The following is a 24,074-nucleotide window of genomic DNA, read 5'->3' as shown; positions in this document are numbered from 1 at the left end:
GCGCGGCCCCTGTAAAACGCGCCCTGATTGGCCCTTTGAACGAGCCGCGGGATTGGCCACCCCCGCCGCGGGCCCGCCCTCTGATTCTGTGCTCCTTCTAGCCGGTCCTGTCCTACCGGCCCGGTGTGCTGACCCAAGCCCAACTCAGGCTCTCCGCCTTCTCCTGGACACGTTGGGTTTTTAAAGCCACCGAGGGGGGCTGCGTCGGCTCAGGATGCTAGTTTCCGCCTCTGGGATTCATTTCGGAGAACTCCCCCAGGCAAGCTCTCTGCAGCCCCTAATGGGTGTGCGTGTGCCAAACCCTGTAAGGAACACCAGGACCGTTGTAGGCTTGTGTGAGAAATAATATTTACTGGATAGTTACAATTCTTGAAAGCTTGCTTTGTGCCAAGTCTTTTTCCTGATTCTTTACGGGAAAGTTCTAATCCCGTGGCCAACCCTCGGAAGTACGTATGACATTATGTAAATCTACCAAATAGATGGGTCCTTGCCTTTTAGAATCTGTCCCTGCCTTTGATACAATCTGCTAGGTACTGGATACCGACCTCATTTAATCCTCGCATGTCATTCCTTCCCAATAAGTTTTTTGCTATGTATCCCTATTTTACGGATGCAGAGTCAGAAATGCGTTTAACTTTTTCTGGGACACACAGCTGGTAGACAACTAGAAGGAGAATTCCAGCCTGAACACCAGAGTATTTCCACTGAAAAGATAGGTTCCCAGGTTAAAGGAGCTTGAGATTTAGAAGACAGTTTAGCAGTCACTGAGTTCAAACACTGTTTTCCTAGAAAAGAAAAATGAGGCCCAGGAAAAGGAAGTGAATTTCAAAGGACACAGCTGTTATGAGAGGTAAAGATTTCATTGAACTTGTGTGCCAGGTGCATTAAGAGTCTCTTCTATCTTCACAACAACAACAAAAGTAAATAGGTGCTTTTCTTATCCTGGTCTTACAGGTGAGGATACCTGCCCACTGAGGCTGAGACCACATGATTTGCGATGCATCTTTATCAGAGATCTGGATTGGGGTCATTTTATTTCTCCTATACCGATTGTTCTCACCTTTCACTTCCAACAAATATTCAAAGACCTAGCTGTAGACTCTTTGAGATCTATTTCTTATTTTTTTTTTTTTTTGAGTTGGAGTCTCACTGTCGCCCAGATTGGAGTGCAGTGGCTGCTCCCAGCCACCACAGCCTCGACCTGCTGGGCTCCGGCGATCCTTCCGCCTCAGCCTTCCAAGTAGCTGGAACTACAGGCACGCGCCACCACACCCAGCTAATTTTTTGATTTATTGTAGAGATGAGGTCTCGCCTGCCCAGGCGAGTCTCGAACCCGCGGGCTCAGGCGAGATCTATTTCTTAATGTGTGGGACTCAAGTGTTCAGTAGAAATAATAATATTAATCCCTGTCCATCTTATCTTTCCAGAACGTTGTGAAGTGCAAATATGGTAAGAAATATGAAAATGCTCTGTAAAGTGTTAGATGCTGAATACATTACTTCCAGATCTTTTTTCAGTGTACCCTAAGAATGGCATAAATGAAATATCCTGATTGTCTCATGAACTATGGCAAGGGGATCTTAGCTTGAATTAGTAGATTTGCTTCCTGACCTTATAGATGGCTCTGTTTCTAGGCTTTTGTGTATTTGATTTTTTAAATTTGTTTTGTCTTACTAGCATGCTATCAATAGCAATTATAGCATAGTGGCTAGAGCTCTCATAGCCATCTGGACCATGAAAGAACCTCAAGGATGAAAGCCATAGACAACAAAGCAACAGGGTGAAGGGACTTGAGTTATTAATCCATTCAGCAAGTGATCAATACCCAACTGTCCTCCAGACCTCCACAATGAAATAAACTGTTGACTTGTGTAAGACACTTGCATTTTGTATCATCTGTTATGTGGGGCCAAATCTAAATATGATATATATATATATCACAGACACATTGAAACTAAAGCATTGGCAGATATGAACTCATGGCCCAGATCTTATGACTATCAGTTCAAGGGATCTTTCTTCTGAACCATATTGTTATGGTATAGTATATATCCTTTCCCTTGTAGAACACCTAAATGGCAATCTTATAAGGTGATACATGCAGAAACAGGCTTAAAGAGTAAAAATAGTTTCTTCAAAGTCATCAAGCCAAATGGCCAAAGTGAGATTCTCACCTGAGTGTGCCCAAGGCCAATTTTATTCTCTTCTTCAGTAATGATATACTGCCTGTTATGAATGAGTGGATATTTTTTCCACTACTTTCATTCCATTTATTTATTCCAGGATGTGGCAAACTTTTGCTATAAAGGACCGGATAGTAAATATTTTAGACTTTATGGGCAACGCAGTCTTTGTTGAAACTATTCAACTTTCCTTTGTAGTGTAAAAGCAGCCATAGACAAGAGTAAATGAGTGGGCATGACTGTGTTTCAACAAAACTTTATTTACAAAAGCAGGCAATGGGTGATGTGGTCATGGACCTTAGTTTGCCAACTCCTGATTTATTCTATTCTGATATTCCATCACAAAAGTGCATTGGGAATATATTATGTAAGCTCACCAACCTTCTGTGACATTGTGAAACTCCAAGCATGCTCATACTCTTGGCTAACATAAAAGCAAGAGACAGTATGGTTCAGAAGGAAGATCCCTAAACTGATAGTCATAAGATCTGGGCCATGAGTTCATATCTGCCACTGCTAGGTTTCAATGTATCTCCCAAAAAGCATGTGTTGGAAACTTGCCAGTGCAACAATGTTGGGAGGTAAAGCTTAATGAGAGAGAATCAGGCCATGAAGACTCCACCCTCATAAATAGATGAAGTTATTATCACAACAGTGGGTTCACTACTCTACTCTCTCTCTGTCTCTGCTCTGTCTTTGTCTCTGTCTCTCTCATCCTCTTAGCTTCTACCATGAAATGACTCACCAAGAAGGTACTCCCCAGATGCCTGCACCTTGATATTCGACTTCCCAGCCTTTAGAACTGTGAGAAATAAGTTTCTGTTCTTTAAAAGTCACCCATTTGATGTAAATGTTCCAAAGTGAAAATACATAAGTAAATAATACATACATACATACATACATACATAGAAGTTACCCAGTCTCCTGTATTCTGTTATAGCAGTACAAAACAAACTAAGAAAGCCACTGAACCAGATCTATGTCCTCGACCACCACCAGTTGCCTCAGTTTCTGTCTATTACAATAGGAACAAATAATACAAAGTTATCCATACTTAACCATGACTGCAGGGAGACTAAGAACAGATGATATGTACAATTATATTTTGAAAAGCTATAAATGTTATCCAACCATACATACATTGCTTCACATCACCCTGGGCCATTTGGCCCCCTCTGTATTCTCCATTTTCCTGTCCTTATCTCTTTCGCAGAACATATCAAATGCCTAATAATTATTAGCACATCTATATATCCTCTATTATCCTCCCCAACTCTACGTAAATTGCATTGCACGGAACTATATGACTTGAGTATTGGAAAGTCTAGACATCTACTCAGGGTCATTGCTGGGCAGCATGGCAATTGTGCAGTGTCATCATCCACTAAGCACACTGCAGGTCATACCAGTGAAGCAGCACGTCAGACTTAAGCAAGACAAAAAGAGCTGGGTTGTGAAACCCCGGAACCAGCTAAGCTGGAAGTTTGTGTAATTTCCTTCCTGCTCAGAGGTGGTTCTCTATAGGAGGCAGAGATAAAATGTGGTGCTTTCTATGGTGACCTGTGGAGGCCCTTGCCCTATGGTTCCCTTAGTACGTTCTCTGAAAACTTTTCCTGTGTTAGTAACCTGCCCCTCACCAGAAAAAGAGATGTTTTTTTTCCCTGAGATTCTTCTGAGTCATGGCACATAAATAGATGTTATTATCCTTATGTATGAATTTGTTTATTCATTCATACATGTATGCATTTAACAAAGATGTATTGAGTGCCTACTGTCCTAGGCACTAAAGAGATAGTGTTGAGATGAACAGATGTTGTCTTTTCCTCATGGAACTTACACCAGGAAATAGACATTAAATAAATAAACATACAAATATAGAGTTGATTCAAGTGCAAGTAGAAAGGAAAATAGGATACTCTGAGAGGGGGAACCAGATTTCAATGAAGGCCTAACTTGGACTGGTGATTTTGAGGAAACAGCTACTTTAAATGCATTGCCTCTGATCTCAACAACCTTATGAAGTACCTTTTTTATCACAGCCATTATACAGATAGAGAAACTGAGGCTTAGGGAAGTTAGGTAACTGGCCTACAGGTGTGCTGCTAGCAGGTTTGGAGCAAGCTGTGCTCTCTCTAGTACTCTACACTGCATAAACGCAGTACTCCACACTGCATAACACACTGCATAACACTGCATAGCACAAAACCACCGCATAACACAAACCTAGTACTCTCACTGCTCAGTACTCACCCACTCCTGTCCAGTAACTCATTTACCATGTAAAGTAGTTCCGCACCATTCGTATTTTTCTCCCCTAACACAACCCGATCACAATCCCACAGCCACTCAGCCATGAGTCACTTTAATAAAAGTGCAAACTGTGTGATGAGCCATGACGATATGCATTTTTCTGCCTTCACCCTTTGCATATATCAGGCATCTTTCCACCTGAAATGCCTCCCCCACCCCTTCATTCTTTGCATTGGATTCATATTCTGCTCTCAGTGTCTGGTTGAAGAGCGACTTCCTCTGTGAGGTTCCCCCTTCTGAGGCCTCACTAAATTCTGTTCTTCTAGATTCCTGCAACAATCATCAAATATCACTCACATGACGGTGAACCTAGGATGTCTTTTCAAGTGCTTTTTTTACATGCTTACCTTGACACTCTTAATCAAAGTCTTGCAGGCATCATAAGGCCATTAGAGTGTGACAGACCTGGGATCTAGTTCTACTATTTGTTTGATGGGTGATCTGGAGAAAGTTTCTTAACCTCTCTGAACTTTAATTTCTCCTTGGAAAATAATAGCATCTGTTTCTTGACAGAATATCTTGCAATATTTGTTTCTACACTCAACAAGATAGCAAGTGCACAATACTTCTTCATCTTCTAGTGTGGAAGCCTCTGGAGGACAAGAACCCTGTCTTCTACCTTACAATCTCAGCAACTAGCACAGTGCCCTGTAACAGCAGGGAGTCAATAAAAAGTATATAATTCTGGTGATGACAGCCCTTACCTGCCTACTGGGTTTGTCTTTACTAATCAGATTTTTTTTTCTCTTGTCTTTTTTCCTTCCACAATTTAGATTCCTTTAAGCCTCCCTGAAATCTACTACTCTGGCAGGAACAGGTACCATTGCATATATACTCTCTCTCTCTCTCTTCCAAATCCACACTGTCATATTAAAAAGGAAAATGGAAATAGTCCACTGGAAACCTGACAGATGATCAGGAAGGAAAGCTCACTGACTAGAGGGACCTACTGAGCTCCCACCCTGGCCATCACCTAGAGCCCTATTTTGTATGCAAAATCACTGTTTGTTCAACCTTCATCTCTAGAGAATGCCATCAGTTCATTTCCAAAGACAGGAAAGTGTTTTAACTTACTTCATTACTGCCCTGCTACGTATTACATGGCCCCTGTCTGCCTGCCTGACTTCCTTCATTTCTTCACTCAACAAAATATCTCCTGAGGACTGAGGACTTGCTAAGTGCTAGGCCAGCACCGGATGCTATCCTGAAGATACAGACAAAGTGCTATGGGCATTCTGGGACTGGTGAGAGAAGAGGAAGTATGGAATGGAAAAGGGAAGGAAAGGCTTCACTAACATTCACTGGGCCTGGTGCTCTGGGTCTTCACGAGCACTAACTCAGTAATTCCTCCTAACCTCCCACACGAGTGAGTAGGGGTTGTGACTGAAGAAACAGAGGCTTACAAAGATTGAGCAACTTGCCCAAGGACATCTATCACAAGACTCTACGCGTTAAACTGCCAAAGAGAGTTTCCACTGAGAAGCTGAGGTGGGCAACTCATATTGGATATGGAGGCTTCGAATGAATGTAAATCCTAACAATCCCTTTGATTTCAACCTGCCGCACCAGGTTTTTTCTTCCAAGTTTGAACAACTCACCCACTCCTGTCCGGGAACTCATTCACCATGTAAAGTAGTTGCGCACCATTCGTATTTTTCTCCCCTAGCATAGCCCGATCACAACCCCACAGCCACTCGGCCATGAGTCACTTCAATAAAAGTGCAAACTATGTAATGAACCATGACCACATGCAACCCTAAACCCCAACGTGTGTTTTCCACAACAAGGCAACAGGTGGCAGAAGCGAGTCTAAGGCTATGAGATGATGACAGGCAGGACTCTGGCTTGAGCTTTCAAAAAGAGGTGCGGGAGAAGGCCTGCCAGAAAGGCATGCTCAAGGCCTCGGGGTGTTAGTCTAAAAAGGAGCTCCTTGGAGCCTCTGCAGTACATGGACTTCAGGGAGAGAAATTTTGCCATGAACCCCTCTAGAATCATGTCACATGGGGACAAGTAGAGAATATCAGTTCTGGTAGTTTTCAGACTGGGTCTTATGGGAAGTTTCCTTCACAACAAAGGACAGGCAGAATGACTTCCAGGTCTTCTAAAATGCCCCCTACACTCACCAAGTAGTTCTCTACTCCAAGACACCAGAGGAAGGGGCTAGTGGAGGCTGAAATCCACTCCCCATTCAGCTGGCCAAGCCCCTTGCCTGTAAGGCTGCTCTGCCCACCTGAGAGGGAAACTTTTCCTAATTTGCTTAAAGTACCCAATAGGTTAGTAGCTTTTCCCTCCCCTACCCCCAACCACATACACATAGACACACACAAATAGCTACATAAACATACCCACAGGCACATACATACAAGCACAGGCACGTACACATAATTTGCATGACACACAGGCAGACACAAACACAGAGCACACACAAATACACAAGCACAAAGTCACACTCACTTATACTACACTCACACCAACATATACATAAACACACACAAACACAAATTAAACCACAATGCAGCACACAGAGATATACATGCCGACATACAAACACACACTCATACATACATATACAGTCTCTCATACTTACCCATCACACACATGCAAACAGACAAACACACACATACATAGATACACATACACGTAGGCACACAGGCATACAGATCACATAGATACATATATATACACATAAACACACACACCACATATATACACAGATATACACACATGCATACATCTTTAATCAGGACAACTCTACTTTATCAATTTTACATGATAGATTCTTTTTAAAAATTCCATATGGCAAATGTTCTACTACTAAAAAAGAAAGAGTGAATTTTTTCCTTCATTAATCAATCAAATATTTGATGACAATATGTAGAAAGAAAATGACAGGAGAGATATTCACTCAGACAAAATAGTGGCAGGTCTCTTCATGATTTGAATCTTATAATTAGTTTTGCTTTTAGTTTACATCATGATAAAAAAATGTGATTTTTGACACTGCTACAGAACTCATTAAACTAGAATTCCTGTATTATTGTTCATACACTCTCAGAAATTTACAGATACTGCTCTCCACCCTATCTCCTTCACTTCCTAAAGACTTTTGGAACTTTGGGGAATGATATGCGGACTTAAGGGATAAGTACATTATCAAGGAATATACTTAACAGGACTCATTGGGTTGCAAGAAATAAAAACATAACTCAAATTTGCTTAAACTAACAAACCAAGGGACAATTTACTGACTCATACAGGGGGGGGTCTTCCCCAAAAACCCAGAATTGTTTTTTGGAGGGTGGAGCCCTTGTAAGACAGGTTTACCCTACTAGGTAAGTGGTCTAGGTACCCATGGCATCAGTTTAACACAGCCAGGGTTGTTGTGAGAGGCTGTGTTAAACTTCAGTGAAGTGTTTTTTTGTTTGTTTTTTTGAGATTGTTTTCAATACATTTGCCCATTTCATGATGGGTGATTTATGACTACACTGCCCACACCACGCTGAATGTTCAGCAGTTCATTATTTGTTACCAAAAATGGCATGAACCCCATGTCCCACCCTCCCTATTCATCGAATCTTACCCCAAACAATTTTTTTTTGTTTCCCCAGATGAAAAAAGTCCTCAAAGGGAAACATTTTGCCGATATGGAAGAAGTGAAACAAAAAACAGCAGAAGCACTAAAAGACATCAAAATTGATGAGTTCAAAAACTGTGAGCAGTGGAAAAAGCATCTCGATAGGTATGTTGCATCAAATGGAGCATACTTTAAAAGTTACTGAATTTTAAACATGTAAGAACGAATACATAATTTTTTTTTTTTTTTCAGTTAGAGTCTCACTTGGTTGCCCAGCCTGGAGTGCAGTGGCATGCTCACGGCCATCCCAGCATTGACCCACTGGGCTCAAGTGATCCTTCTGCCTCAGCCTTCCAAGTAATTGGAACTATAGGCGTGCACTACCACACCCGGTTAATTTTTTGATTTTTATTGTAGAGATGAGGTCTCACCAAGTTGCCCAGGCTGTTCTCGAACTGTGGGCTCAGGCAATGCGCTCACCTCGGCCTCCCGAAGTGCTGGGATTACAGGTTTGTGCCACTGCGCCCAGCCCACATTTATTTTTTATAAATAAACTCTGTTTTGTGGGGGATTCTCCCTAGTGTAACTGGACAGTTCAAAAGGGAGTTGAATTTCAGGAAAGCCTGGACCCAGGGATTCCAACTATGCCTTCAAGGATCTTTTATTTTCCATTTTCCATCTCTTAATTTCTCCCTTGACTTCATACTCAAGTAGGATCATTCCATGTGATAGCAAAGTTGGCTAGCAATTGCTTCAGCAACACAATGGCCTCACAAATCTTGGTAAGAGGAGTGTAATGGTATTTCCACATTCATATTTCTAGCATGAATGAGAAGAAAGTTTTGATTGGCTCAGTATGGGTCAAGTGACCACACCTAAGGATGGGTGAGAAAAGAGTGAGCCTCATCCTTAAACAAGAGGACTAAATGATAGAGGGAGATGAAACTCTAAAAAGATACTAGGAAAAAGTGAAGCCGGGCTCGGTGGCTCAGCCTGTAATCCCGTGCCTTTGGGGGGCTGAGGTGAGTGGATTGCCTGAGCCCGCGGGTTCCAGACCCGCCTAGGCAGGCAAGACCTCATCTCTACAATAAATCAAAAAATTAGCTGGACGTGGTAGCGCGCGCCTGTCATTCCGGCTACTCGGAAGGCTGAGGCGGAAGGATCGCCGGAGCCCAGCAGGTCGAGGCTGCGGTGGCCGGGAGCGGCCACTGCACTCCAGTCTGGGCGACAGTGAGACTCCAATTCCAAAAAAATAAATAAATAAAAGAAAAAGTGAAAGATGTCATTCCTCCTCCCCTATTTCCAACGTCATGCTACACTTATGGGACATCTACAAATCAGGCTCTGTGCTGCGGGATGGGAGCACAAGATAAAAATATTCACACTATTTCACTCTAGGAGTCCACAGCCTAATGATAATGACGGAGATAATGTGTAAGCAAATATTACAAGACACAGAAGGCAATGATAACAACATTTAAAAGTTTGATAAAATAAAATTTATGAAAAGGCACTGTAAATAAAATTAATAGGCAAGCCAGAGTAGAAAGAAATAGTCACAAAACATATATCTGGCAAAGGATGTGAATCCAGAATATGTAAAAAGATTCAACAGTTCAATAATAAGACAAATGTTACAGTTTTTAAAAATGTGCAAAAAGTTTGAATAGACATTTCTCCAAAGAAGATACATAAATGACAAAATACCCGTGCACCAATGAAAAAAGTGTTCAATATTATTGTTTACCAGTGAAACTCAAATTAAAACCACAGTGAGATATCACTACATAATGTCTAGAATTGCTAAAATTAAAAAAATTGACAACAAAAAATACTGGAAAAAGCACAGAAAAATCAAATCTCTCATACATTGCTGGTGGTCTTATATTTAAGTCTTTAATTCATTTTGAGTTGCTTTTTATATGTGACAATATATAGGATTCTAGTCTAATTCTTCTGCCAGTTTTCCCACCACCATTTATTTTCTTTTTTTAGTTAAGTACTTTTATTTGTTATTTTAATTCTTAATTTTTATTTTAAAGGTGTGGGGTACAATTCAAGGTTAGGTATACAAATGGTCATTGTACAGGTAAAGTTTAGGCCTCACTTTGGTCCCCAAGTCACCTGGTTTGATCAGGTACCCTTATTGATGAAGTGACCCCTCCCACTCCCTCCCCTGGCAGTTTCCCACTTCTACCAATCTCTTTTTTATAGTATTATGACAGTTATCCAGGGTCTGCTTATGAGTGAGAACATGTGGTACTCAGTTCTTTGTTTCTGTGATAGATCACTGAGTATTACAGACTATAAATCTATCCAAGTTACTGTGAAGTTCATAATTTTGTCCTTCTTTATGGCTGTGTAATATTCCATCGTGTATATGTACCACATTTTAAAAATTCAGTTCACTTTTGATGGACAGCACTGTTGGTTCCATGATTTTGCTATTGTGAATAGTGCTGTAATAAACATGAGTGTGTAGGTATCTTTCTTGTAGAATGATCTGAGTTCCTCCAGGTATATTCCCAGAAGGGGAATTCCTGAGTGGTATAGCAGTAGATTTTTAGCTCTTTTAGGAATCACCACACTGTTTTTCACAGAGATTGTACTAGTTTACAATCCCACCAACAATGTAGAACTGTTCCCTTTTTGCTGCATCCTCTCCAGCATCTGTTGTTTTTTGAGTTATTGATGATGGCCATACTGACTGGATTTAGGTGGTATCTCAGTGTACTTTTAATTTGCATTTCTTTGATGATTAGTGAGGCTGAGCACTGTTTCATGTATCTGTTGGATGCTCATATGTCTTCTTTTGAGAAGTGTCTATTCATATCTTTTGCCCACTTTTTAATAGGGCTGCCTGTTTTCTTTCTTTTTGGCATGTTTGAGTTCCTTGTAGCTCCCAGATATTAGGCCTTTGTCAGATATAAAGTTGGCAAATATTTTTTCCCAGTCTTTGAGCTGTCTTCCCACTCCCTTGATGATTTAAAAGCTTTGCAGGAGCTTTTCAGCTTGATGAGGTCCCACTTGTCTATCTTATCGCTTTATGGCATGGGCACTTGGGGTTTTGATCAGGAATTGGTTGCCACTTCCAATTTCCATAAGGGTGTCTTCTGCATTTTCTAAAGTTCTTATAGTTTGAGGTTTTATGTATAGGTCTTTGATCCATTTAGAGTTGATTTTTGTGTATGGCGATAGGTAGGGTTCTTGTTTTAATCTTTTGCATGTGTTTTCCCAGCACAATTTACTAAATAGATTCTCCTCTCCCCAGTGGTTGTTAGTGGAGGCTTTGTTGCAGATGTGTTGGTTGAGAATTTGCTGTTTTGCTTCTGGAATCTCTATCCTGTTCCATTGGTTTATATGCCTGTTCTTGTTCCAATACCAGGCTGTTTTGATTATTGTAGCCTTATAAAAAAAGTTTAAAGTCTGGAAGTGTGATACCTCCCACTTTGTTTCTTTTGCTGAGGATTGTTTTGGCTATTTGTTGCTATTTATGATGCTATATGAATTCCAGCTTTCAGAAGAATGATGCTGACAATTTAATGTGTATTGCATTAAATCTGTAGATTGCCTTGGGTAGGATGGACATCTTAACAATGTTGATTATTTTGATCCATGAGCATGGAATATTTTTCCATTTGTTTGTGTCATCTTTGACTTCTTTGAGCAATGTTTTGTAGTTTTCATTACAAAGGTCTTTCACTTCTCTGGTTAGGAAGATGCTGGTGTAGTTCATGTGTTTTGTGGCTATTGTGAATTGGATTGTGCTTTTTATTTGGTTCTCTGCCTGTTTGTTGTTGGTGTATGAGAATGCAGCTGTCTTTTGCACATTGATTTTGTACCCTGAGACTTTACCAAAGTCCTGTATCACTGCAAAAAGGTTTCTGACGAATTCTCTTGAATATTCAAATGATAGAATCATGTCATCAGCAAACAGGGATAGCTTGTCTTCCTCTTTCCCTACTTGGATATCCCTGATTTCCTTTTTTTGTCTGATTGCTTTAGCTAGGACTTCTAACACTATGTTCAACAAGATGGGTAAAAGTGGGAAGCCTTGTCTTGTTCCATTTTTCAAGGGAAATGCTTTCAATTTTTGTCCATTTAGCTATATTTTGGCTGTGGGTTTATTGTAGATGACGTCTACAACTTTGAAGTATGTTCCCTCTATGCCTAGGAGTTCAAGGATTTTTATCAAGAAGAGATGCTGGATTTTATCAAAAGCTTTTTTTGAATCTAATGATATAATCATGTGATTCCTATTTTTATATCTGTTAATGTATTTAATTACATTTATGGTCTTGTGGATGTTGAACCAGCCCTGCATCCCAGGGATGAAGCCTACTTGGTCATGGTGGATGATTTTTGAGATTTGTTGTTGGATTCAATTTGCTACCAGTACCATTTATTAAAGTGGGTATCCTTTTCTCAATGTATGTTCTTGGCACCTTTGTGAAAAATAAGTTGGCCATAAATTCATTGATTTATTTCTGGGTTCACTTTTCTCTTCTGCTGGCATACATGTCAGTTTTTAATGCCAGTACCATCCTGTTTTTGTTACTATACTTTGTAGTATATTTTGAAGTCAGGAAGTGTGAGGCCTCCAGCTTTGTCCCTTTTGTTCAGGATTGCTTTGACTATTCAGGATCTTTTATGGTGCCATAAAAAGTTTAGGATTGTTTGTTCTATTTCTGTGAAGAATGTCATTGACATTTAAATAATAATCATATTAAATCTGTAGATTTCTTTGGTGGTATGGCTATGCTAACAATATTAATTCTTCCAATCCATGAGCATGGGATATATTTCAATTTTTTGTGTGTTCTCCTTAATTTCTTTAGTCAATATTTTGTAGTTTTTATTGTAGAGAACTTTCACTTCCTTGGCTAAATATATTCTTAAATAATTTTTTGATAGCTGTTATAAATGGGGTCACATTTGTGATTTCTTTCTCTGCTAGTTTATTATTGGTGTACAAAAACACTATAGATTTTTTATATTGATTTTGTATCCTACAACTTCACTGAATTTGTTTATCAGTTCTGAGAGTATTTTGGTATTCTATGTATAAGGTCATGTAATCTGCAAACAAGGACAATTTGATTTTCTTCCAATTTGGATGCACTTTATTACTTACTCTTGCCTATTTGCTCTAGCTGGCACTTCCAGTGCTGTGTTGAATAAGACAGGTGAAATGCCTTGGCATTCTTCTCTTTTACCAGTCCTTAGAAGAAAAGCGTTTAACTTTTTTCCCATACAGTATTATATTAGCTATGGGTTTTTCATATATGGCCTTTATTGTGTTAAGATATTTTTCTTCTTCAGTTGTTTTGTTAGGAATTTTTTTAACCTTAAAGGGATGTTGAATGGTATCAAATGCTTTTCTGTGTCTATTGAGATTATCATATGGTTTTGTCCCTCACACTGTTGATGTAATGTATCACATTTATTGACTTGTATATGTTGAACCATCCTTGCATCCCTGGGATAAATCCCACTTGATCATGATGTATTATCTTTTTGATATGCTGTGAATTTGGTTTGCTAGTATTTTGTTGATAATTTTCATATTTTTATTTCTTTTTGTTCATGATGTGTTCTTGCCTTTTTTTAATGTCAGGTGAATGGTGACCTTGTAGAATGCATTAGAAAGATTTCCCTACTCTTTAGTTTTTTAGACTAGTTTGAGAATAATTTATGTTAATTTTCTTTTAAAAATTTGGTAGAATTCAGTAGTAGAGTCATCAATCTTGGATGCTTTTTTTTTTTTGGATGACTTGGTATAACTGATAAAATCTTGTTACTCCTTATTTTTCTGTTTAGATTTTCTAGTTCTTCTGGGCTCAATCTTCTTAGGTTACATATACCCAGGAATTTATCTGTTTCCTGTAGGTTTTGCCAGTTGTTGGCATATGATTATTCACAATAGTATATAATGATCATTTGTATTCCTGTAGTACCAGTTGTAATGTTTCTTTCTCTCATTTATGATTCCTTTTATTTGGATCATCTCTCTTTTCTTCTTAGTTTAGCTAATGTTCTGGCAGTTTGCTTATTTAAAAAAAAAAAAACATTTTGTTTGTTTGTTTGGTCTCTTTTATTTAATTCTGCCCTGATCTTTATAATTCCTTTTCTTTCACTAATTTTGGGTTTGATTCATTCTTACTTTTCTAGTTGCTTAAGGTGTTTATTTATTTATTGTAGATATTTACTGTTATAAACTTTTCTCTTACTACTGTTTTTTACCCCATCAATCTGAGTATGTTGTGTTTCTATTGTCATTTGTTTCAAGAAAATATTTTTTTTCTTCTTAATTTTTTCTGACCCATTAGTGGTTCAGAAGCTTGTTTTTTAATTTCCATGTATTTGTACAGTTTTCTAACCTCTTTTTATTATTGATTTCTAGTTTTGTTTTATTGTCGTCTGAGGAGATACTTGATATGATTTTGATTCTTTTTTAATGTGTAGAGTTTCTTTTGTGGTCTAAAATATGGTCTGTCTTGGAAAATATTCCTTATGCTAGTGAGAAGAATATGTATCCTGTAGCTGTGAGGTGAAATGTTCCATAAATGTCTATTAAGCTTATTTGGTCTATAGTGCAGCATAAGTCCAATGTTTCTTTGTTGATTTTTTGTCTAGGTGAACTATTCATTGCTGAAAGTAAAGTGTTGAAGTCCCCAACTGTTACTGTTTTCAGTTCTACTCTCTCTTTAGCTCTAATAGAATTTTCTTTATATATCTGTGCATTCTGGTATTGGGTGCCTATATATTTACAATTGTTATATCCTCTCATTGAATTGATTCTTTTATCATTATATAATAACCTCCTTTATCCCTTTATATATTTTTCAATGTAAAGTCTATTTTTTTTCATATCAGTATAGATTCTCTCACACACTTTTGGTTTCTCTTTGCATGGGATATCTCTTTCCATCCCTCTACTTTTAATCTATGTGTCTCTTTATAGGTGAAGTAAGTTTCTAGTAGGTAACATAAAGTTGGTTGGATTTTTAAAATCCATTCAGCTAGTCCATATCTTTTAATTGGGGAATTTAAGCAGTTTGTATTCAAGGTTGTTATTGATAGTATGGGACTTACCATGGTCATTTTGTTAATTATTTTCTGATTGTTTTTGTACCTCTGTTCCTTTCTCATTGTCTATCTTTGCAGTTTGGTGGTCTTCTGTAGTGATAATGTTTGATTTCTTTTTTAGGTATCTACTCATTAATGAGTTTTATACTTTTGTGTGTTTTCATATTAGCAGATATCATCTTTCACTTCCAGATGTAGGAATCCGTTAAGGGCTCCTTTCTTGCAGGGCCAGTCTAGCAGTGATAAATTCCTTCAGCTTTTGCTTGTCTGGAAAAAGCTTTATCTCTCCTTCATTTCTAAATGATAGATTTTCTGCGTTTAGTATTTTTGGATAACAGACTTTTTGTTCTTTCAGCACTTTATACATATGATCCCACTCTCTTTTGGCTTATAAGGTTTCTGCTGTTAGTGTGGTGGAGATTCCTTTTTATGTGATGACACTTTCCTCTTGATATTTTAAGGTTTATCCCTTTGTCAAAAGTTTTACTATATATAATGTGACACATAGAGGTCTTTTTTGGGTAAAATCTATTTGAAATTCTTTAAACTTTCTGAATACAGGATTTTATGTCTTTCCTAAGACTTGAAGAATTTTCAGCCATTATTTTATTAAATAGATTTTTCTCTACTGTTTCTCATTTCTTCTCCTTGAACAATACAAATTTGATTATTTGTTCACTTAATGGTGTTCTACATGTTATTTAGACTTTTTCATTCTTTTTTCCTTACTTCCCCCCCACCTCTCTCTCTGTCTTTCTGGGTTATTTGTGATTGGGGTACTTTGGCTTTGTTTCTGGGTAGATACAGTAGTGTAGTTTTCATATGACTTTAAAAAAAAATTTTTTTTTTGCTATAATCATTGTTAGTGGTGTCTTTGAGTTCCTCAGTGGCTTAGACATGGTTGTCTTGTGAAGACTGTGGGGAGATTTTGTTGTAAGTGGGAACACAAGGTGGATCGGGCCTTTGGTCCCTGGGGGAGGGGGAACACATGGGCATGTGGTCACCCTGCTGCTGGAGGGAGCAGGTTCACAGATGATAGAATCACTCCTCATTCAGGCTGTTCTTTAAGCCTCTAGACAGTGCATGTGGGCACTGATGGTGACAGCAGGTCCTGGGCAGTCTGGTCTTTGGGTCTCTGGGTTGCATGCAGCAGCCTTATCACTGAAGGGGGCAGGGCTGCTGTCAGCTCAGGCAACTCTGAGGTTCTGGGGAATATGTACTTCAATTCCTCTGATGTGCAGGACTGCATTTTCACTGGGGTATAGGGTGCTCTATGGACCTGGGTGCTGGGGACACATTTGCATCACTGACTCTAGCTAATGTCACAATACTGCATTATTTTGGGTATATGTGGGGGATGTGAAGAAGCAAGGACTATTGGGCCCCAGGGCAAGATGTTGTCTGGTGATGGCTTCACTATCAAAATGGTGCCATGTACAGTTGAGGGTGGGGGATCATTGATTAGTTGGGACAGTGCAATTGTGTAGACTCCAGGAAGCTCCCTGTACTAGGCTCAGGGCCTATGAGGGCTGAGGGAGCTCAACTTCATCAGGGTATCTTCATTTAGGCATCTGTGGTGGGAATGTGGACTCTAGGTATCTTCTCCTTATCGTTTCTACTTAGTGAGTCCCTCTTGCCTCTGAGCAGATCCCAACTGGCTACTTTGTTTCCTTCTCTATGCTGTCACATATTTCTGCACCTCAGAGGGTATTTGCCACTTCCTTGCTGATCCCAGTGTTCTCCCTTAGATGTTCTATTTTATGTCTGATTATCTATCATTTTCGTCCTTCTTTGTGGACAAAGTAAGTGCTGGGTACCACTACACAGCCATCTTGATTATGTTCTCCGCATATGTCTATGTGATTGCATTTATGTGACATTCTAAATTAACTCAATCCAAACTAATGTATGGTGAAAAAAATCCCCTGAGGCTTGCTTTGAGAGGGCAGATGAAGATGTTAGAGGGAGTGAGACTGTGAAGTGACATGAGAAAACTTTCTGGGGTGATGGAAATGTTCAAAAACTTTTATAGGTTTGTGGGTTATATGTGCATATTTATTATAGTGGTGCATTTTATTATACATACATTTTACACTAATGGAATAATTTAGTTGGGGGTAGAAAGTGATGGGAGGTATAAAAGAATTACTAATGGCAGGATGTTTATAATTGTTGACATTGGATGATAGGTATACAGGGGTTCATTAAACTATTCTGTTTACTTTGTATATGTCTGACGTTTTCCGTAAGAAAAAAAAAATCTATGTAAAAAGTTAATATCTGGCCGGGCTCGATGGCTTAGCCTGTAATCCCAGCGCTTTGGGAGACCTAGGTGAGTAGATTGCCTGAGCCCGCCCGGGCAACTTGGCGAGACCTCATCTCTACAATAAATCAAAAATTAGCCGGGTGTGGTAAAACGTGCCCGTAGTTTCAGCTACTTGGAAGGCTGAGGCTGAAGGATCGCCAGAGCCCAGCAGGTCGAGGCTGCGGTGGCCGGAAGCCTGCCACTCCAGTCTGGGCGACCGAGTGAGACTCCAAGTCAAAAAAAAAAAAAAGTTAACATCTAACAATGCAGTTACTTCTATAAGCAATAGGAATTAAATGCCATGGAACTACAAAACCTGGAGCAATTACTTGCCTGAAGAGCTGAGGGATGGGAAGGGCTCTTGGAAAAAAAAATAATCCCAGAAGAGGGGATATTTGATTTGGGACTTAAAGGTCAAGAAAGAATAAAACAGTTGGAGATGCCCAGAATAGATAGCGAGTGATTAGAGATCATTGTGGAGCATCTAAGTAGAATGACAAGAGAACCTAGAATTGCTAATAATTTTCACTCTTCTGAAACAACCCTTTTCTCATAGGAATCAGTGGAGCAGAATGAACAGGATGGAGAACTCAAGTCAGCCTGTCATACTCAGTGAATTCTTGGATAATCTTAAACTTTAAACCTTCTCTGCACTTCAGTTTTCTTATTAGTAAAGTGAGAGGATTCAATAAGATTACACTTTCAAACATTTGAAAAGTCTCTGAATTCACAAGCTAATTGTGATGAAGCAAGAGATAGAACACAATGTCTGAAAATATCTAATTCCCAGAATTTTTCTCTCGCCATGTATTATGTATTCTAAGATGCATATTTTTTATTTAGCATTTAACAGTATTGAAATCAGGACACGTAGTATGATCGATGATGTCAGATGATCAGGCTGCAGCAATGGTAGTGTCATTGTCCATCTGCAAGGACTTGGTTATTATTCTTGGACGGGATGACTGGACAACTGTGGTTATTAATATTTCAGTTAACAAATCACCTATGGACCTCTGGAGGCACAAATGGAGTCCCAGTTGCTGTCTGGAAAACTTCCACTGGTATCTTCTAGCAAAATAAAAAGAGATAGCACCAACATCAAATTTTGGAAATTAATGCCAGTGACTTGACAGAAAATTTCCAAGCCAACAATGTAACACTCTTTTAAGAAGTCCTGCATTCTTAATTCTTTTGATGGCTCAGTTAACAATATTGTGTGGAAAAACACATCATCAAAAATACTGCAGAAGAGGTGAACAATTCAAAATATGAAGAAGTCTTAGTAATACCTTAACCAGTGGGTTACTTATATTTTCATTTTTGCATTTATAAGGGAGACATATATTATTAAAATGGATGTTTCAATAAGTCAAAAATAGATTTTCATTTAAAAATTATGTCTATACAAGTCTGAAAGAGATTTTCTCAGTATTAATAATATCAGAAGAAAACTTGAAGTAATAAGAAAACATCATGTCATAGCTTAAATGACAATGCTTTTTTTCTTTCAAAGAGATATGTAAAGTAATAGTTTATCTGGTGGGGTCTTAACTTTAATAAAATATGGTAGTGATTCCTGAGGACTCCCCCCGGACTTTCTCCTTGTTTCTCTACTTTTTTTTTTTTGGAGACTATAGATTCGGTGTCATTTCTGAGGGCTTTCCATGTATAGCAACTATGCTAAGGGATTTACAAACAGTCTCTCTATCAATTTCATGACAAATCTACTGGGAGAAAACCATTATCCTATCCATTTAATATTGGCAATAACGAGGTGTCTTGCTCACAGTCACCTCCTTTCTGAAAGGAGTAGAGAACCACTAAACAAACTTTCCCCAGCCCAGGTAAGTTTTCTAGATCCCCATTAAATAACAAACCTACACAGTTCCTGTGACTTGGGGTGGCACTTTAGAAGATAAAAAGGTGTAAAACAGTCCCCATATAATCCTCAAGAAAGGATGGCAATGTGCAGCTGCATAAGAATCATAAGAATTTGAAATCAGACAGAACCAAGGTTTAACCTCAATTCTGCTACCTACTAGTTGTATAATTTTGAGCAAACTACTGAAGTTCCCTGGGCCTCAGTTTCCTCCTCTGTAAAATGGGACTAATATAATCTACCTCCAAAAGCTGTGTGAGGGTTCAATGGTTCACTCATTCATTCACTTGCCCATTTATTCAGCAAGTGTCTACAGAGTGCTGAGTTCATACTAGGCACTGTATGTCATATAAATAAATACTATACAAAAGCCCCTAACAGAGCACCAGGTACATAGCAGGCATTCTGAAGAAGATTTATTTTGTTTTTATTTTTCTGGATTGATTTCCCTTCATACAAGCACATCATTTATATTTTGGTGAGTCCACTCCACCCTCCTTTTTTAGGATTGTTGTAATCAGATACCCAGCCTTTCCCTAGACTAGGGGTGAGCATGTGAACTAAGCCAAGTCATGGACACGCCTCTCTAGAATATGAATCTTCAACAGAGTGACAAAGAGGCTGAAAACGGTAGGAGTCCATGCATTCCATCCACCCCTGCCAAAAGTCTTCTACCTCAGAAGGAAGCTGTCTTGGTTCTTGCTCATTTCCAAGCCTGATTCTGCAGCATTAATATTAGTTTTGTTTGTTTTGCGATCATTTTATCATTCCAAAAATTCCATTTTGCATAAGTTAGTCAGAAACAATTTTCGTCATGAGAAATTAAATAAATCAGATGCCCAGTTTTTTGTTTTGGTTGTTTTTGTTAACTCCTCTTTTCCAAACATGTATTATCTAGTTAGGGGTGTAGCAGAGGCACAAGAAAGAGTAATTAATGTTATATAGAATTTAGCAGTATTCACTTTGGCAGCATGTATACTAAATTCAAGATAGTTCATGTCAGAGTCTAAATAACAATGCTGTTGACTTACATTGGTGGGGGGAAGGTTGCTTACTATGAGATGGGAATGGCACACATTGTCTCATCTAATTAAAGCTTACCAGTACCTGTGTAGAAGGTAGCATCGTCACCCCTGTTTCCTAGATGAAGGCATTCAAGTATAGAGCAGTTAAGTAACTTGCCAAAATCAGCTACATAATTTGCAGGGCCCAGTGCAAAATAAATATGCAGTGCCTCATGTTGGAAAATTATTAGGAATTTCAAGATAGTGACAGTAGAGCATTAAACCAATTTCAGTATCCTTCTGACTGCCCCCACCTCCTGTCACATGACCCCATATGACTGCATAGATCACAAACCCATAAAGTTGGACTTGTTCACTTAAGTTAGTTAGTAGAGGAGCCAAGATTTAAACAGATTTGCTTGACTTGGAAGTCTAGGGTTTCAATTCGTAAGTAAGCCTACAATGCAAGTGCCCCAAATCAGAATGAAACTAACTCCCATTCCAGATCATTCAGATTGTTCAGGCATTGCCCACATCTTCCAACCATAGAGTCGCTGGGGAATCAAATGGAAGGTTGTCTAGATGAAAGGTTGATAATGATGAGGACTTGAGAGACTCAAAAGGAAAAGAACTTCCTCTAGGACAACAATGGTAAGCCTTGCACTCCCTGATCTTCTTCCTGGTGGGATTTAGGCTCCACCCCTTGAGAGGATCCTTGACTAATTAGAGCCAATCAGAGGAGCCTGAGCAGGATGGTGAGAAGGAACTTCATACAAGAGTTTGCAGAATCGGGAATGATTAGTGTGGAGACCAGAAGAATCACAGATGTTATCACATCTCTTCCCCACTGAGATACCAGTTTTGTGAGAGGTGGGATCTGTCTTGCTCATCAAGATACTCCAAGGGCCTGACACAGTGTCTAGGAAATAGTCAATCCACAAGAAATAGTAAATGAAATAATTAAAGAGTCAACAGAATGTCTGCTAAACAGAAGAGAGATTAGATGTGTTTTATGTAGCCCCAGGGAGGGATATCAGTTCTAAAGGGGTAGATTTTGATTTTTGGATGTAAGAAAGTTCTACAGCCCCAAGAAGGAACAGGCTACTAGGAGGTCCTCTGCACAATAGGGGCTCCAGGGTAGAAATGGTGGCAAAGATACTCTTCGGATGCATCCCTTAGAATACCAGACACGGCAAATGGGCCTTTATTCCTATGAAAATTTCAACTGATTGATAGTGGTTACCTTTTTGTCATTAAGAAATCGTTCTGTGATCAATTTGTGATACTTGTCATGAGCACATAAATGTCCTTTAGACCGCTTTCCTGAACCTTAGTGTTTGTGACTTTATGAGTCTGCACATTTTATCCAACTCAGAAATATTGGGTAAGGTTAACTTCAGTGCTCCAGTGTAAGACAAATTAATTGAAATTGAGTTCACCAAAGCTCATCTCTATGTGTGTCCAGACCAATACCTAACTTTCTCACTTCAGAGGCATTTTCCTACCCTAGTTGGGATAATTATTTGAAACATATTGTCATTCAATTCTAGTTAAATCTAAAGTTATGGGTGGTTCGAGGTTTCCTGTTTTTTTAGTTTGGGGCTTAGATACTGTAAATATAATCTCTAGCCCCACTGGGTAATCCTGGATGTCAGGCTCACCATACTTACAGACATCTGTGGGGAGAGCACTCTGAATAAATCTGTCTAAATAGTAATGAAGAATTACATTACTTCATAGCAATGTTAACCTTTGGAGACAAAAGTCCAGACAGGTTGAGGAATGGAAAATGAGGACATGGGGGGACAATTCCATTAGCTCCAATCAAAAGAAAAGGCCAAAAGGAGATTAAAATCTATAGCATGTTCAAAAAAAGGCAGGGAATGAACCAGGCCAACTTTGAAGAAAAGAGAAAAAATATTTGCCTTTGTTTACTATTTCTCTCCACCAAAGGAGTTATTAATTCACACTTAAGGCTGTGCCTACCTCAGTTAATTGAATTTTAAAAATGAATAATGGACTCACTCATTTAAAACAAAGGAAGAGACAGTCACCCACACAAAGTCTTCATTTCTTGTAACCTGTGTTTTATGTCTTTATTTCAATCAGGAATTTTAAACCTGGGGACCCAAGGATGACATTTTTTATAGAATTCAGACTCACTAAAATCATATTCAAATTTTAAAGTAAGTGTGTGTGTGTGTGTGTGTGTGTGTGTGTGTGTGTGTGTGTGTTTGTGTGTGTGTGTGAGAGACGTGGTCCATAGCTAGCATTGCACTCCTAAAAAATTAAGAAGTTCTACATCAATTTCCTCACTTTAAAGGTCTCTTTTTGATTCAGATATCCATTGAATGTCATGTGCTATGAGCTATGTGCTAAACACTATGCTAAATATTTTTACTAATACTTCCTCCTCTAATTGTGTGAAATAAGTAACACTGCCTGCCCCTCACCTTTTTTCTCCAGGAAGCAGAAACTAAGAAAGTTTAAATAATAATCATTGCTACCATTTACTGAACACTTCTGACATACTCCTTATTTTTATATCTCATTGAATCTTGCAACAATCCTATGAAGTAAATGCTATTTCCTTTTTAATCGGTGACGAACTAAATGGTCAAAATGTTAGGTTACTTGTCTGAGGATATTTGGCAAGGGATCTGACACATAGTTTGAGCCCAGGTCTAATTGCACATCCTGTTCTTTAGTCCCTACACCACACTATCTTTTCTTGATAGTCCACAGCACTTGTCCATGAGTGTGCTTCATCCAAAATGGCAGGATAAAATATTCAACAGGGACTTCAAATAGCATTCCATGTCTAACAGACCTCACTTACAATCTAAATTACACTGACTTACCTTCCTTTCCATCCATCCGTATTTCAGAAGAGGCAACATATTTAACCAAATAGGAGTAACATAAATATATCTTACATCTTTCCTTCTCTGGAAATGTTTCTCAGGCCAGCCAAAGCTGTGTCTGCTAGTGTTGGTTTACATGTTTCCTGTGATGTTCTCTCAAAAGAGAGTAATCTGTTCCCTTATTGGGACCCAAGGGAGTCTGTCACTAGGTTGAAGATGAGTCTTCAGGGTAGAGATTAAGAAAAATAATAAGTAGAGACTGACGGAGTCAGCAAAATGTTTCCTTCTTTTCTATAATTTTTATCCTTCAAGATTCCACATAAAGCTCTAAGAAGTCTCTCTGACTGGATATTTGATCTCTACGCCATAATTGAAGAATTGCCAGCAGGAAGAGGAAGTATGAAATATTTACCATAACTCTCTCTCACTCAATCATGCAAGTTTTTTTATTTAGGTCTGTGCTAGATGCTTTTGAGGTGAAGTAGGTATAATACTTCACAAGAGTTAAGGGGAACAAGTGGGAAGAAATAATGACAATAATTGTGTGAAGGGCTATGTTAGTAGTATTTCTTAAGTTATACAGGAGTGCAGAGAAGGGAGCAACAAACTCTCTGGGGGTGTTCTGGAGGACTTCACAGAGGAAGTGACATTTAAAGAATAGGAATTTTCCAAGAAAGGAAGAACATAAAGGCATTCCAGAAGGGAGACGGCAAACAAGTGTAAATAGTTGTGATGTGTTTGGGGAAGATCAAGACATTCCATTTGACCAGACTAGAATGAAATTGTGTTCAGGGACAAATCTGAGTCTGAGGTGAAACTGTGATGGGCCTATGTGTAGACTCTGCTCCTGACTTTATCTTGTC

This window comes from Carlito syrichta, unplaced genomic scaffold, assembly GCF_000164805.1.
Source record: "Carlito syrichta isolate Samal-C Ts95f unplaced genomic scaffold, Tarsius_syrichta-2.0.1 Scaffold314796, whole genome shotgun sequence".
NCBI classification, from domain to species: Eukaryota; Metazoa; Chordata; class Mammalia; order Primates; family Tarsiidae; genus Carlito; species Carlito syrichta.
This window is presented reverse-complemented; position numbering follows the sequence as displayed.